Source organism: Microcebus murinus, chromosome 7 (genome assembly GCF_040939455.1).
Source record: "Microcebus murinus isolate Inina chromosome 7, M.murinus_Inina_mat1.0, whole genome shotgun sequence".
Classification (NCBI taxonomy): Eukaryota; Metazoa; Chordata; class Mammalia; order Primates; family Cheirogaleidae; genus Microcebus; species Microcebus murinus.
The window spans coordinates 86,914,863-86,930,020 of NC_134110.1; the positions used below are offsets into that span (position 1 = coordinate 86,914,863).

General features: G+C 41.8%; 1 protein-coding gene across 5 annotated transcripts in view; it reads left to right on the forward strand.

The window, feature by feature from the left end:
- The first annotated feature begins 8,239 nt into the window (after positions 1–8,239).
- Positions 8,240–15,158, forward strand: part of NCOA2 (nuclear receptor coactivator 2) — a 282,123-nt gene continuing 275,204 nt past the window's right edge. For 3 of the 5 annotated variants that reach the window (XM_076005235.1, XM_076005234.1, XM_020288881.2), the window contains exon 1: positions 8,240–8,734. The gene's annotated coding sequence lies outside the window, so the exon portion shown is untranslated. Of the gene's footprint in view, positions 8,735–8,971; positions 9,091–15,158 lie in introns of those variants that run through there. The other 2 variants (XM_076005232.1, XM_076005233.1) reach the window with 2 other exon arrangements.

Sequence of the window (15,158 nt, forward strand, 5' to 3'; positions counted from 1 at the left end):
AGATTACTAAGAAATCTAAAATATGGTCCCTGCCTCAAGGAGCTTGCAGTCTAGTTAGGGAGACATCAGTAAATGCATACAACAATAACATTTTAAAAGCTGAAGTGTAATATAATATTCATAGGTAACCAATCATTTGTACACCTTGAATGAGCTATACACAAATGTTTCTTAAAATGAACATGCCTATGTAACCTTCATTTAGATTAGAAATAGAATATTCTCAGCATCCTCAGATCTCCCTCATGTGCCCTCCTAGGTAGCACCTATTCCCCAAAAGATAACTATCCTATCGCCATAGATTGGTTTTGCCTATCTCTGATATTTATGTAAATAGCATCATACAGTAGTATTCTTTTGCATCTAGTTTCTTTTACTTAAGATTACTTATGTACAAATGTTCAATCGTGGGTAAAACAGAATAAAAAGGAAAAAACAAAAACGAAATGAAACAAAGAAATTAAGTATTTTAAAAATATTTATAAAATTTTTTTTAAAGATTATTATTATTTTTTTTGAGACAGAGTCTCGCTTTGTTGCCCAGGCTAGAGTGAATGCCATGGTGTCAGCCTAGTTCACAGCAACCTCAAACTCCTGGGCTCAAGCAATCCTTCTGCCTCAGCCTCCTGGGTAGCTGGGACTACAGGCATATGCCACCATGCCCGGATAATTTTTTCTATATATATATGTACTAGTTGGCCAATTAATTTCTTTCTATTTATAGTAGAGATGGGGTCTCGCTCTTGCTCAGGCTGGTTTCCAACTCCTGACCTGGAGCAATCTGCTCGCCTTGGCCTCCCAGAATGCTAGGATTACAGGTGTGAGCCACCACGCCCAGCCTAAAAAAAGATTATTTATATATGATTCATCCATGTTATTGTGTGGATGTATTCCTTTTAATTCCCATATAGTATTCCATTTAGCAAAAACACTATAATTTATTCATTCTTCTATATATTCTTCTATCCATTCTTCTATATTCACTATAATTTATTCATTCATTCTTCTGTTGAAGGACTTTATAGGATATATACTTAGGTCATTAGCTCTAATGGCTATTGCCAAACAGCTTTCACTTTATGTTTCAAATTTTCATTTTCTAATTGTTTCTAATATATGGGAATATGATTGATTTTCGAATATAACCTCCCATTCTGGAGATCTTGTTAAATTTAATTCTAATAGTTTTATAGATTCTTTTTTTTTTTTTTTTACATAAATGTTCATGCCATCTGCAAATAATGACAGGTTTATTTCTTCCTTAGAAATACTTATATCATTTTGTTTCCCTTAACCATATTGGCTAGAACCTTCTGTACAAAGTTGAATACAAATGGTAATATTGAGCATGCTATTCCCAATTCTCTTTCCCAATCTCAGGAAGCTGTAAATGTTTCACTATTGAGTATGACGTTTGTTATAGGCTTTTTGTATATACACTTCATCCTGGTGGGGAACTTCCCTCCTATTCCACTTTTTAAAATGCCAACAGTACTTTGTTTAGGTATAATTTGCATGTAGCAAAACACACACATCCTAAGGGTACAACTCAATACATTTTGATAAGCCATTGTGAATATGTAACCATCACTTAAATCAATATTCATCATTCCAGAATATTTCTTCATTCCAGAAAATTCTTTTTCTAGTCAATCTGCACCCACCACAACCACTGTATCAACTTCCGTCACTATATATGCATTTTACCTGCTCTTGTACTATGTATATACAGAATCATACAGAATGTACTCATATGACTACTTTTGAGATTTATCCATGTTACATGTACAGTAATTTGCTCCTTTTTTGTTGTTGAGCACTATTCCATTGTGTAAATATACCATACATTGTTCCTCCACAAACCCTGATGATGGAAATTAATTTCAGGTTTTGGCTACTATGAATAAAACTTCTACTAACATTCTACACAGTTTTTTGGTGGACATATGTTTTCATTTCCTTTCTACAAATACCTAAGAGAATTGTTGGGTAGAATTGTATATGCTGAACTTTATGAAGAATTGCCACAGTTTTCCAAAGTGGGGGTATAATTTTGCTAGCAATGAGTGAGAATTCCAGTTGCTCCACATTCTCCTCAATACCTGGTATTGTCAGCCTTTTACAATTTTTGACATTCTAGTAGGTGTCTAAGAGGTATGTATGGTGTTTTTTTTTTTTTTGAGACAGAGTCTCACTTTGTTGCCCAGGCTAGAGTGAGTGCCATGGCGTCAGCCTAGCTCACAGCAACCTCAAACTCCTGGGCTCATGCAATCCTTTTGCCTCAGCCTCCCGAGTAACTGGGACTACAGGCATGCACCACCATGCCTGGCTAATTTTTTATATATATATTAGTTGGCCAATTAATTTCTTTCTATTTATAGTAGAGACGGAGTCTCGATTTTGCTCAGGCTGGTTTCGAACTCCTGACCTGGAACAATCCGCCCGCCTCGGCCTCCCACAGTGCTAGGATTACAGGCATGAGCCACCACACCCGGCCGATGGTGGTTTTAGTTTGCATTATTTCCTGATGACTAATGATGTTAAGCATCTTTTCACATGTTTATTGGCCATACATACACTTTTGTAAAATACCTTTCAAGTCTTTTGTTCATTTTGTTATTCAGCTATTTTTCTTATTATCAGTTTGGATGTGTTCTTTATTTATTCTGGATAGTTACTTTGCTTAGTACATGTATCACAAATATGTTCTACCAATCTGTGGACTGTCTTTTCACTTCTTTAGTGGCATTTTTTTTTTTTTTTTTGAGACAGAGTCTCACTCTGTTGCCCTGGCTAGAGTGCCGTGGCGTCAGCCTAGCTCACAGCAACCTCAAACTCCTGGGCTCAAGTGATCCTTCTGTATCAGCCTCCCGATTAGCTGGGACTACAGGCATGTGCCACCATGCCTGGCTAATTTTTTCCATATATCTTTAGTTGGCTAGTTAATTTCTTTTTATTTTTAGTAGAGATGGGGTCTTGCTCTTGTTCAGGCTGGTTTTGAACTACTGACCTTGAGCGATCCTCCTGCATTGGCCTCCCAGAGTGCTAGGATTACAGGCTTGAGCCACTGTGCCTGGCCTTAGTGGCATTTTTTGATAGGAATTTTATTTTTTAATGAGAAATTTAGTGAAGTCCAATTCATTATTTACTTTTCTTTTCTGGTTAGTGTCTTTTTTGTCTTGTTAAAACGAAACTGCCTATTCCAAAGTTGTAACAATATTTATTATCCCATCTTTTCTTCTAGGAGCTTCATAGTTTTGGCTTTAACATTTAAGTCAATGATTCATCTGTAATTCATTCTTGTGTATGGTAAGAGGTGGGAGTCAAATTTATTTTCTCCATACTAATATCTAGTTGTTCCAGCACTATTTATTGACAAGACTTTGCTTTCTCCATTGAATTTCTTTGACAACTTTGTGCAAAATCAATTGACTATAAATTTGGAGGTCTATTTCTAGACTCTTTATTCTGTTCCATTGATCTATTTGTCTATTCTTATACTAATATCATACTGTCTTAATTTTTATAGCTTTATAGCAAATATTGAAATCAGTAGCATAAGTCATCAACTTGTGCTTCTTTGTTTGTCTTGCCTATATTAGGTAATACATATTTCCATATAAATTGTAGAATTAGCATCTCAACTTTTATTTAAAAGCTTGCTGGAATTTTGACTGGGATTGCATTGAATGTATTGATGAACTTGAACAATATTAAGTGCTAACATCTTAATATTGAGCATATCCATCTCTCTCTCTCTTTTTTTTTTTTTTTTTTGAGACAGAGTCTCACTTTGTTGCCCAGGCTAGAGAGAGTGCTGTGGTGTCAGCCTGGCTCACAGCAACCTCAATCTCCGGGCCTCAGCGATCCTACTGCCTCAGCCTCCCGAGTAGCTGGGACTACAGGCATGTGCCACCATGCCCGGCTAATTTTTTTTTTGTATATATATTTTTAGTTGGTCAATTAGTTTATTTCTATTTTTGGTAGAGACGGGGTCTCGCTCAGGCTGGTTTCGAACTCCTGACCTTGAGCAATCCGCCCGCCTCGGCCTCCCAAAGTGCTAGGATTACAGGCGTGAGCCACCATGCCTGGCCCCCCATCTCTCTTTTTTAAATTTAATTTTTTAAGAGATGGGGTCTTGCTATGTTGCCTAACTGGTCTTCAACTCCCGGGCTAAAGCCATGCTCCTGCCCCAGCCTCCTCAGAAGGTGGGACTATAGGTGTACATCACTGTGCTTGGCCCTTCTTTCTTTTTAATTAAGGCCTTTGTGAATTTCTGTCAGCAATATTTTTTTCAATGTAGTGATCTTACACATCTTTCATTAAATTTATTTCTATTTGATGCTTTTGTAAACGGCATGTTAAAAATATTTCATTTTTCAATTTTTTCTTGGTAATATACAGAAATACGATTGACCTTGTGTCCTATGATCTTACATTCATTTTAGTAGTTTGTAGATTCTTTGGACTTTTTATGTACATTATCACATCATCAGTGAATAAGATTGGTTTTACCTCCTTCCTATTCATTTTCTTGCCTTATTGCATTGGGTAGGATTTGTAGAGAGGTTAAATAACTTGCCTAAGTTCACACAGTAAGAGCCCAGATTGATATTCGTATCAGTCTGATTCCAGAATACCCTGGAATGAGTGTAGGTGTATTAATATTTGTTGTTTAAGGAATAAGGGATATATATGGTTAGAAAAAGTAGGCAGGGTCATGTCAAAGAGGGTTTTAATATAAGGTAAAGGATATGAATTGTATTGTGTAGGTAATGATCATTAAATGTTTCAAAGTGGGAAAGTAACAGAATAAAAGGGGGTAGATGAATCTTGTGACAGTGTGCAGTATGGCTTGAATAGGGCTCATTCATTCATTTATTCCTTCATTTCATGATCATTTATTGAGCACACATTATATTCTAGGAGTTGTTATAGGTACTTAGGAAATAAAGATGAAGATAATTTGTTGCTTAGAGTAGTAGAGATAGAAGTGATAGAGAACAGAATCTTAGCACAATTTGTTAGCCATATGGCAAAGGCAGCTGTATGACCTTGCATAAATTATTTGAGCTCTCAGAACCTTAGTTTTATCATATGTAAAATGGGAATAATAATACGTATAATGACTACTTTGATAAAAAATTATGTATTATGCTTGACCCATAATAGACACTTATTTATGGTAGCTATACTATTTACAGGGTTTAGAAGAGAGCAAACTATAAGAATGAAACATTTAGTCACATGGTTGTTTTGTTCAATAATCAAATCGACAAACAAATGTTTTAACTGATTTTCCCACCAATGATTACATTTTTAATAGAATAAAGTATAAATTTTTGCTTTTGCAATTTGAGAGTACACCAAAATAGAAATAACTGTGGTACACACAGATTTAGTTAACATAATATTAATATTTAATAATATTCCTTTTCATCTGTATAAAGAGCTTGATAGTTAACAAAATACATTTATTTACAACATTTTGTTTGAGTCTCGCAACAATTATACAGATGAGGAAATTGTGATATTTAGTGACTTGTGTGAGATTACATAGTAATTTACAGAGCCATTTCATATCATGTTTGTTTGCTTATCTTCTATAGCTCTTTTTACTATTAATACACTGTGCTACCTTTATTATAACATGATTCATGCTAGTAGTGTTAATACAAAAATGGTACAGAATCTCCCGTTATTATGTAGTTCATATATGAAAAAAGTGAGTAGCTTGAAAATTGAATGTGGAAAAGCAGACAAAAACAGAAATTCTTGTCCTATAGTACTCATGCTGTTCTTATTTTTCCTAGGTATATTGTTAAATATATAATTTGTCATTTTCTTTCCTACTTTATGTTGCATTTATGATTCTGCTGACATTTCTTTTTGGTTTGTTTCCTTGACTCATCCATTCATGGTCTGTCAGGTTTCTACCTCTACTAAATTTCAATAATTTCCTTCCTCTTTATGATTTGCACACACATTTTTTCCTTATTGAGTTATTTTCTCTTGGTAATATACCCAGTTCTTATATATTTGCTTTCTTTTTTATGTCATTGTCAACTTATTGACTGCCTTTTCTACCTTTTCATTTTATATTATTACAGTGATGATTCACTAATAATTATGGCTACTTTTAAGAAACAATTGCAGAAATCTAATTTCTTTCAAAATGTGGAAAATGTTTTTTATAAACATGTTTTATGAGCAAGGCATTGGAGGGTGAGGTGGGGACATGGGGGTTGGGACAGATACTAATTTTTATATTTCACAGAGTAAATGAAACAACCACCATTATGCAATTCCTTGTTAGGTGCTATAGTGTGTACAAGCAAGAACAAGACTAGGTCCCTGGTCCTGGGGAGCTTACAATCTAGTCAAAGAGAAAGAGAAATACATAAACAAGCCTTGTTATTACAAGGGTATGAAGTTTGGAGGGAGCCCAGGGACTGTACTAGAGAGCAGAAGTTACATGATTCCTCAAGTTCAAGGCAATCGAGTAGCAGCTGGACATGCAACTCATGTACTTTGCTGTCAGATTTTTTTCATTTTATTTTTTGTAGCAATGGTTGTATATCTTTAGCATGTAGTAAGAAGTTTTACTGAGTAATATCGAAATGCAATGGGGAGTCATCCCCACAGATATGGGTAGTTTTTGGAAGTGTGAAATCTATTGCAGAGGACTGATGGACTCTGCACTTGCGCCATAAAAGGGAGGGATAGAAAGCAAGAAGGAAGATCTTTTCTTTCTCGCAACTCCTGGTAACTCACAGTTGGGGATGAGGACAGAAAAGGAAATTGGGAATTCAGCAATGTGTCAAACCTCAGGTGACTACTACCTATCTCATTGTTGGAACAGTATAGACTATTAGTTAGAACACAGGCCCTGAAAAAACCCCTTGCATTTCCTGTTTCCTCTTCTAATTTTTGGAAATGGGCTTTGGGTTTTCAAGGAACATAATTCTGCTATTCCCTCTAATGTTAAAAAATCTTAAAAATGTTTCCATTTTAACACATGGTCAGTGCAAACATTTCAAACACTAGATAGGTGTAAGAAATAAAAAGTGGAAGTACCTAATTACATCCCCACTTCTTATACTCCTCTGTGTGAACATTTTGTTATAGCCTTCCAGTTTCTATCCACAAACACACATACACCCCATACACATACTTTTTTTTTTCTTTCCCCAAATAAAATTGGTGGTATTCCCACAAATTTGAGGTTGAAGACATGATTCAAAGCATAGGCTTTGGATCTCAAGCCAAAGGCATTGGGCTCAAATGCTCTCCAACTGCTTGGCTGTGTGACCCTAGGCAAATTACTTCTTTAAGCTTCATTTTTTTGTGTTAAGTGTAAAATGGTAATTACTTTGCAAACTTAAGGACTAAGATCTATAGTGTATATAAATCACTTAACACAGAGCCAGATACATAGTAACTGTTCAATAAACACTCTTATTGTATATAGCAAGAGACCTTTCTCATTGTAAGACTAAAAAAAGGAAACGTGTTTCTCTCACATTTTGATAACTGCTGTTAATAATCGTTGCTGATTTTTTTCCAACTAATATCTGTGTAAGCTGGAAAAAAACTTGCTTTTCCAAAGCCTAAAACTGGCCCATCTAAGTAACACTTAAATGGGGGTTCTCGAATTTTTGTGTCAATCTCCCTTCAATCTCCTCAATACTTCACTGATGTCTAGAGAGTGGGCTTTCCAAGAAAAACTTTTGTGATTCCATGGCGTGCCGAGAATCCTCAACCAGGTTGGGTTTTTACTCACTCTGTGCAGCTTTTGCTTTATCATGCGATGGCTGAGTGACACCCCAGTAAGCTCCCACACACTCCAAGTATCCCCTCTTGAGATATGTCTGCAACTCGAAAGTCCTGTCCTCGTAGGCACCGAGGAGGACCTGGCGGACCAGGGGCGCGGCAGCAGGACGGGGTGGGGTGGCGGGGCTGGGCGAGGTGCGCCGAGGGGCGGCTGCCGGCCGAGGGGCCCGGCCGGGGCGCGGGCGGGAGGCTCCTCCGGGGCGACCCTGACACTTGGCTACGCCGGATCCTCGTCTTCGGGCATCGTCCCTGCCATCCGCAGCCCGAAGGTCCCACTCCCTCCACTCTGCCGCCCCGGCCTGTCCCAATCGTCAGCTTTCTTTTTTGGCACTGCCCTTTGCCCTCCCATGGAGTCCTCTGTTGACTCTCCCTTCCCTCCCAGTCACCCGTAGGTCACCCTCCCTCTACCACAGTCACCCATTTTGTCCCCTGTCCCCTTACTCTTCACCTCTCCCCGGGCTGCCTTTTCAGGGGACTCTGCCCACGGAGATGTCGCGGACCCCGCAGCCGGGGTCTGCCCCTCAGACAGCCCTTGGTCCACCTTTGCCCCTTCCTCAGGGGCGCGGGAGGCAAGTTTCCGCCCCGTCCTCGCCCCAGTGACAGGACTTGGCGGCGGCCACTGCCGGGAGGCGGAGGGAGGGACAGCCTGGCTCCCGAGCCCCCTCCCCTGCCGGCGAGCTCGCGCGGTCTGCCTCTCTCTCCGCAAGTGCGGAGACGCGGAGGAGGAGGAGGCGGCGAAGGAGGCGGAGGAGGGAGTTGGGGGAGGATCTCCATTGAAATAAACAACCAGGCAGCAGTTATTAACACGGGAACATGGCGGCCGCAGCCTCAGCCACAGCTTCGGCGGCGAAGGTCAGCGCCGACGGCAGCCGGCACCTGACGGCGTGACCGACCCGAGCCGGTAACCGCGCCTTCCCCCGGGGCCGCGAGGGCGGGCGGGAGGCGGGGGGCGCCGCGTCCCCACCCCCGGCCGGGACTGCCCTTCCTGCGCGGAGCCCGGCGGAGCCGTGCGCCTCCGAGAGGGCTGTTTTTGTGTGCGGGGACCGCGGCCGGAGTGCGCGGAAGACGGGAGTTGCATCCCGCAGGCGCCGCGAAGCTGGGGAGTTGGGGACTGGGGGGTGGGGAGGGCGGGAAGCGGCGGGGAGACGCGGAGTCCCCGGGAGAGAAAGGAGGCGCTCCAGCGCCTGGCGAGAGCTCGGGAGACGAGTCCCGGAGCGCGAGGCGGGCGGAGGCTGCAGCCCGGGGCGCAGGCGAGAGGTGAGCGCCGAGGCGCGGCGGGGAGGCCGGGGGCCCGGGTGCGGCCCCCGCCCCGAGGAGCGAGTGCCTGCCGCCCAGCCCAGCGCGGGGTCACTGGGGACCCGGGCTCCTGCTCCCTCGGGGGGAGCGCGGCGGAGCCGGGAAGGTGAATCCCGAGAAGGTGCATTCTTTAGTGGGAATGCGGAGCGGCTGCAGCGGAGAGCGGGAGCCGGGCGAGGGGAGGCAGGACTCGGGAAGTGCCGGGGGTGTGTGAAGGTGAAGAGGGGTGTCAGGGGCGGCCGTCGGGCTGGGGCGCGGGGAGGAGGAGGGGAGCCGCGGCCCGGCGGGCGGGCCGGGCCCGTGTCAGCGCCGGAGGCGGGGGGCGAGGGGCGCCGCGGGCGGACGGGAAGGAGCTGCGGCGGGCGGGGCGGGCCGGGGCCGCGCAGGCCGGGCCGCGGTGGGGGCGGGGAGCCGGGGGCCGGGCCGCTGCGGCGCTGAGCCGGGCTTGCCCCTGACTTAACTTTCTGGGTGCGGGCATGTGTGCAGGAGGCGCGCTGGGGCCGGGGCTGGGGGCGGGAGGCGGTCCGGGAGGTTCCGGGTTGGCTCGCCAGCGCCCCCTTTTCTCTTCCCCTGCTCCCCGCCCCTGAAGGGACAGGCCCTCCGGGCCCCAGGCGGGAAGCGGGAGGGGCCCTCCAGGCCGGCTCGCGACGGTCACGCCCCAGGCCCTGGGACACTTCTCTCTCGGGCCCCTGAGGGCTGCTGGGGGAGGGGGCCAGGGTCGTAGCTGTGGGCTGGAGCTCCCCGCCTCCCTCCCCTCCGGGGAGTCCCGGAGGCGCCTCTTCCGAGATCGGGGGTGGGTCGGTCCCTGGTTACATGGCCCCTCCCTCTTCCCCCTCCCTCTGGTGGTTTCCGGGGCCTGCGGGACCGAGGGGCGGGAATCGGGGACCGAAGCCCCCTTCCACCGGCCCGGAGCTGGAGTGGGCCTCAAGCCTGCTGGGTCTGTCACTGGTAGGGGAAACTTTCCCAAACCTGAGACCGAGCATGAACACCCTCCTCTGCCACTGCGTCCTCTAATCCCACTCCCACTCCACCTCCTCCAACGCCTTCCCCTCCCACCGACCCGAATCTCTCTGCGTCTGACTGATGGGGCAGTGAGCCAATCGAAGGCGGGGAGCTGACCTGCCGGGTGTTGGTAAGCCAATCGTGGGGACCAGAGGAAGGAAGGGGGCGGGGTTTCTCCCGACCAGTTAGAGCAGAGTTGCACGCGGGGTGGGGGAGTCATGGAGACGCCAAGAGCTATCCACTCTTGTCCATCCCTAGTCACCCGCTCCTTGGTCAGTGGGGTAGTGTCACTTATACGGGTTGTGACTCGAGAAGACATGTAGAGATACACGAGGCGCTATATTTCTCTCGTACCACCATAGACGTTGTCTCAGACACGACCAAGTCTAAAGCGACTTTAGGATGTGGCAGGAACTCCCCGAGGCCCGTTTCTAAAATGGCATATGTTGTAGTGATCGTGTTCTGGACCTCGGCGTCCGGTTTACATGCTAAGGATCATAGAAGCTATCTGTTTACCTCTATCTCAGTTTCACTCAGCTGCACTCGCATGGGGACAATGAAATTTGAAAGAGGACCCTCAGAATGCAGGCGTCGGAGTAGTCTTACGTCAACTGATGATTGGGAGTGGAAAGCATCATTGTTTGTAATGGCTTCACTGGTTCCTTGTTTAATTAGGCTGCCAATTCCCCAAGTGCACTTGAAAGTTCGGCATTTGGGGATGATTATTAAAAAAAAGAAGTTGTGGTTTATGGTATGCATGTTTTTTTTTCTTTTTGCTTTTTCTTGGATAAACAATGAAGTTAGGAACCACAGCGTCACTGATTGAAACACTAAGCGTGGGTATTTAAGGAGCAAATCTAGTCAAAGAATATTTGTCTACAGAAAAAAAGTCTTGAGTAAAATGTAGTTTGCCAGATTACTCCCACACAGAAGATTTCTTAAAAATAATTTTAGTTTTCTTCTTAAACACTGCTGACTTGTAAAGTGTGTGGGTACTTTAATGGTTTATACAAGGTTAGGAGACATCTTTGGTTGTTTTAACTATTTATTGTGTGTTCAGTCAAGTGACTTTCTCAACTCTAGACTTAAGAACAGTGAGGGTAGGTCTTTGATTCTTTATAAAGATCACAGGTTGCTCTGCAGGAATAGCAGCCTTTTAAAAAGACAGCAGCCACTGAAAAGCTGAGTGTGTGTTGTGTATATGTTTGTGTGCACTCCTGTTCTTTGTTGGTTGGGTTAGTGCCAGCCCCAACACTCCTTTTCCCAGTTGGCATTTGTAGAATCTTTGGAAGTTCAAAGAATGAATAATAATAGATTAGGAATGAATCCTTCATTTTTGTAATAAGTACCCCATGAATTTAACTAATTTGGGGAGGTTTTTTGTTTGTTTGTTTTTGGTATATATGTGCATGATATTTATCTCATCCATACTGGGTTCTCAAGCTTTTATTAACATTAGGTAACTAAGAGAGAATTGAGGGGGACTATAGTTTTAGGGAATAGTATTTACCAAACCCTACAAATGTGTTCTGTTGTAATATACCATTTTAAAACTTATAATACAAATTTCCAATCTAGTGTAATTTTGAGTGTTCATGTAGACATAAATTAATTGCATTTTGCTGTAGCCCTTGAGGTGTCAGTTTAGTGATGAGAGTAAAAACAGAGAAGATAAAGCAAACATTTTAGACTGACAGAAGTAGGGAGTATTATAAACAACATTCAAAATGGGACAACATTCAAAATCCCCAATTAATTTAGTTACTGATGGGCCCTCTGTCACATGGGCCCTTCTCTCTCTTTTGTATGCTTAAGAGCAACACATTATTTTACTTCATTCTCTGTAACAATCCTTGAAAATGTTCTCAGATTCTTGGTGGCAGAGAGTAGCAAGTCCCCTAATGCCTGGCTAGGGAAAAAAAACTCTCAAGCATATGGAGACATCTAGAAAAAGATGTGCATCGTCAGCTGTGATTCCATTGTGTGCTCTCAGACTGGATCTGAGCCTTCTTCCTCCTGGGAATTTCAGCCTTAAACAGAGTTTTTTTTTAGATGTCAGGATACTGAAGCAGGGGGCAGAAAAGAGCTCACCAATTATGAATTTAATATCTTCTGGGTAGTTAATTATTTGTGGATTTTAACCCTTCATTGGTTAAAAATAATTTAAGTGACTCTCTCTTGGTGTTAGACAAGCATTTGACTGGAAATATAAAATGTAAGGGTTGGAGGGGGTCTTGGGCTGTGGTATGAGAGTGGATAAAGGGGTTATGCTCCTTGGTTGGCTTTATCTATAGTTACATCTTATGAAAGCTTTCCAAGCCTCAGTAGAATCAAGGATCTGTGAGCAGGGCTTCCATTACACACCCTATATTTAAGGATTCAGTACCTTAGCTGTTTCAAATCACATCAGGTTGAAATGTGACCCGTAAGTTGACAGCTTGGATTTCTTAGGAAAAATTGTTTGTGTTGTATTAGGTTTAAAAGCAATTTTTTAAAGCAGTCCTTCTTAGGATTGTTGGATAGTAAAAAAAAAAAAAACAAAACAGGAAGAAAAGGACAGTCTCTTTAAATAATTTTTCTAGAAGATTAATTTTCTGGAATGTACAGTGTGCTCTTATTTGGTATTTTGACCATTATTGTATCATAATTGAAGTTATATTTAAAAGCATAGTTAATATTTGGCTATTGTTATGGCAAACTGCTATTTAAGAAATTACTGGCTGTTTAATATTTTGTGTTTATAGTTTTGTTTCATAATGTATGTTATTACATGCTTTATTGATTTTAAATTAAGAGAATAGGAGGGAGAAAATAAGTCACTGCTTTAAGGTGCTGGTCTTTTATTGCAGTAAATCATAAAATCAGCAGCAAATCAGTATTTTTCTCCCTAGTGAAATAATAAGACTATATTTACATATCAATAATGAAAGCCATTTAAGGGCAAACAAAATAAAACGTTCAGTTTTTTGTACCCTTTCATATGTCAGGCTAATTTATCTATATGCCTTGCTTTTCTAAACAGAAAGGATGTCCTTAGTGTTTGTGTGTTTATTTCCTTTTTTGTTTTAAAGGTGTTTAGACGGGTTTATGAATTGCAAACTGTAGAAAGAATATTACTCTCTAAAATCTATTAAAGGTAATGTCTGGAAAAGCTATAAAATACAAGTTTAGTGTCACAGACCTTCAATTCAGGCAACATGAAGAAAACACGTATTTTATGGATTCTATATGCTAATTTCTATATAGAGGTGAGAATGTGACTTTTGTGCATATTTTAGAAACTGGTGTAGCTCTATTAGCTGTTGTAAAACTGATTATGAGGAGTGGGCATCTTAAAGCTAAAGATCTGCTATGAAGGTAACTGAAATTAAAAGACTAGATGGTGTACAGGTAGATCATAATACTGTTAGCTTTTAGGGCAAAGATTTTTTTATGTGTTTACACTATGAAATGTTGAGCCGTGACCACATTTCTGGCTTCCAATGGCTGTGATGACATAATGCAATTGTGGAAATGTTGATTGTAGGACAATTTTCAGTTGATTCTCTGTTTGGAAATTTTTGGAGCAGAATTAAAGGAGCAGGGAACCTATGGTGGTGTTTTATTTAGCTGCTTTTGAGGCTTTTAGACATAGAATCATTAATTTTAAGTAATAAAGAGAAGGAGCTGCTTATAGGTAGAAGTTATTAGCAACTAGTCAAAGATTCTAAAAGAAGAAAACCCATCTATTACATTGACTAGGCATCAACTGACAGATTTATGGAGAATTGAAGTTAGCCTATTAATTTTGGAAGAATTTATGCTTTTTTAGACAACCAGTTCCAAATTGTTTGAGTTCCCCATGACCAACTTAAATTTCATTTTGGGCTTTTTAGATCTCGTCTTTGCATTCTTGCCTTATTTAAACATTGTTTCATTGATTTGCTCACTTAGTCATTTGATCAGTACACTATCCTGCCATTGGCAGTATACTTTGATAGTATAAACCATCCATTACAAATCCGGTGATGAAAGCAGGGATGTAGAGTAGGTGATGATTTTTCTTTTTGGTGTAATAGGAGGTAGAAAGGGACATGTGTGCCTTAATTTCAATTTGCTTTGGTGCTCAAGATCTTTTCTTCTTTTGTGGGTAATTTTAATTATATAATGTCAGCAAATCTTGCTTTGATTTGGGTTTGGGTTGTCTTTTTCCTGAAAATAGAATTATAATGTTTATAATAAAAAAAAGTGGTTGAATGTCCTGTTGCCTGATTAACTTACGATTAAATAGATTTCCTTTAATGAAGGTACAAATATTTACAATTAGTTTTGTTTTATTTCCTCTGAAAATGTTTTATGTCCTCTCTGTGGGTAAGTCCTGTGTGGTGTGTAATCAGGATGGCACTCTGTAGTTGGTGGAAGGTGATAGGGCAGCCTGTTGGTGCCTCCCATTTCTGTGGGTTGCCTTTGCATTGTTGCTGCTTTAGGGCTACATATTCTAAGCCATACCGCCCTATATTTCTAAAGGATGGAAAGCTCCTCTGTGCAGCCTTGTGCAGGTATTCTGCTGTGGTTGTCAGTTTTTCTAGATGTAGCTCATTCTTGCTCTTGACTAAAATGTCTGTATTGGGAGAGTGACAATGATCATAATTGATAATAGCAGCTATCATGAAGTGCCAGCAGCCTGAAAGAAGCTTTTTTGATGTGTGCTCCATTCTTTAATTCTTGCCACAACTCTGTAAAATAGAGGTTACTTCCATTTTCCAGGAGACTGAAGCTTAAAGGGGATTAAGTCATTGTGCCTATGGGTAAAACTTTGGGGGGGGGGAATTAACCTTGGCCAGTGAGTGGGGGAAACAAATCATAAACATCAGAGGGAATGGTGAGTCTAAGAATGTCTCTCTGATAGGAATCTGATAAAGCAAATATTTGAAGGACTATTTCAGGCTCTCAGTTTAGTTGTTTAGTCCATAAAAATGATGAATAGATTTGAATAGTTCCAGTCCTACAAATTATGTCAGCAGGTATCTCTGAGACCTTTGCCTCAA